At 47.1% G+C, this 2,162-nt stretch overlaps 1 long non-coding RNA gene across 1 annotated transcript; it reads right to left on the reverse strand.

Moving 5' to 3' along the window:
• Window positions 1-244: 244 nt before the first annotated feature.
• Window positions 245-1,732, reverse strand: LOC136529940 (uncharacterized). The gene is made up of 2 exons (XR_010777481.1): window positions 1,318-1,732; window positions 245-1,218 (listed from the first exon to the last, which is right to left on the reverse strand). It is a non-coding gene; the product is annotated as an uncharacterized lncRNA (long non-coding RNA).
• Between the last annotated feature and the right edge of the window lie 430 nt (window positions 1,733-2,162).

Below are 2,162 nucleotides of genomic sequence, written 5' to 3' on the forward strand. Positions count from 1 at the left end.
GCGGCTGGTAATATCAACCGCCCCTGTAGTGGACTTCTGTAAGGGCGGTTGTATCACCAGCCGCCCCTGCTGTGTGTATTTGTAAAGGCGGTTCAATCAAGAACCGCCCCTACAGTGGATTTTCCAGAAAAAAAAATTCAAATTCAAATCTGACCCCCCCCACACACACACACACACACACACACACACACACACACATATATATATATATATATAATCACATCCAGAGTTAAAAAACCACATGTCCAAATTCATTCACAATTTCTTAATCCCAAAAAAATCCATTTCATCTTGAATCAGCAAGGAGGTATGAATAAGATTGATATACATACACTAAGGCTGACTAAACACAGCAGAACTAAGGTTAATCAAGATATGGAGGGCATTGTTCCCCGCTGATGAGTTCTTCAATCTCTTGTGACTGCTGCTTTCCTGATATTTCTTGATTTTTCAATCTTTCTTGTGACTGCACAATATGCAAATAATTAAGAATACACAATTAGATATTGGCGTATGGTCACTATACAATTAGCACAAAGACAAAACTGTAATGCTGCAAGTCTTCAGGGTTCTTACTAACCAATATACAATTGGACACAATGTTGTTGTTTTTTTAAAAAAAAAAATCTGACAAGTGGAAAGTTTGCAAAGGTAAGTGATAATACATGTAGAATTTGTCAGACCATGATGCATCCTAATATAGAGCAAGGGGGAAGTTAACAGGCTCAGAACTATATATGAATCCTGCTGCACAGATATTGTATCAAATTCGACAAAAGGAGCTATGTGATGCATGAAGTAATTAAGGATCCCAATGGCCAACACTTAACTGCCTTGTTTCTGAATCATTCTGAAATTCCTACAGCCCGTTGCTTCAAACTGCAAGCTATGCACAGAGGGTAAACAACACCACGAAAAGGGGACAAAAAAGAACGGAAGAGAGGAGCAGGACAAACCGCGTCCCAACTCCAAATCTGGACGTCATGGATGGGCCTCTCAAAGGGCTCAGAAAGATGCAACAGATAGATGCGTTTCTGGACGTTGCTGTGGCCAGATCGAGGCGTTGGAGTTGGGGCCGGATCCTGCGCCCTTGGCTGCTGCCCCTGCCGGATCGAGTCTCCTGGACACCGCCGTGGCCAGGTCGAAGCTCCTGGACACCGCCCTCGCTGACGGCTAGATCGAAGCTCCTGGACGTCACCCCCACCAGATCCTGCTCTCCTAGACACGTAATAATTTTTTTAACTGCATATCATAGCTAGGCATTTGAACAAACTAACAAACATTTGCAGCGGACTGCAGAGGATCGAGTGCACGCACCTTGTGGTCGGACTCGGAGGCGGAGGCCAGCGCGAGCAGGGCAGCAAGGGCGAGGCGAGGCCGAGCAGGAGGTGGCGGTCGCGCCGCCGCGGAGCCGAGCTCGCACTCGCCCACATCCTCCGCGCTCTCCCTGCGCCCTCTGCCATCCTCCGCGTTGGGCTCAGGCCAGTGCAGATCGGGCCACAACGCCGTCGGGGCTGGCCGTGTGCGCAGGACAGGCCGCCGACGCCCCTAGGGGCTGCCGTCCGCACGCTCGAGCCACACCGACACCTGCGTCCGCTGTTTGCCGGTGGGAGTGGGGAGGCTCAGAACCGCTGCTGCTGTAGGATCCACCGACCAGTGCCGGGAGGGAGCCCGTTGCTGGTTCGTGAGATCCAGATGCAAATGTGGGGGGAGCAGGGTGGCAGAGGAGACGGGGATGGATGCACAGCGACGGCAAGAGGGCTGCACAGACATGCGTCCTCTCCGGCTATATACTAGGGTTCGTGAGAGGCATGTCAGATGTCAACCATTGGATCTACAGATCAACGGCTCACGGTGAGGAAGGTTCCAGCTGGGCCTGCAGATGTATTGGGCCGATCTCAAGTATCAGGCTAAAGGCGAAATAGATATTTTGGTCCCTAAAATATTGCCCAGAGCTGCAAATGGGAAAAAAATATTCACATGTAAATAATAAATAATACAGTACAAAATTTTATAATTATTTTTTTATAGATATATTTACATATACAATAACTAAAACAACTACAACAGTTTAAAATTGCAAAATTGAACCTTTAAAAATAGGAAAAAATTTAAATTTTAAAAAATTAAAATCAAAACTACTAAAATAATTTTGAGACACC

The sequence above is a fragment of the Miscanthus floridulus genome, chromosome 19, assembly GCF_019320115.1.
Source record: "Miscanthus floridulus cultivar M001 chromosome 19, ASM1932011v1, whole genome shotgun sequence".
Lineage (NCBI taxonomy): Eukaryota > Viridiplantae > Streptophyta > Magnoliopsida > Poales > Poaceae > Miscanthus > Miscanthus floridulus.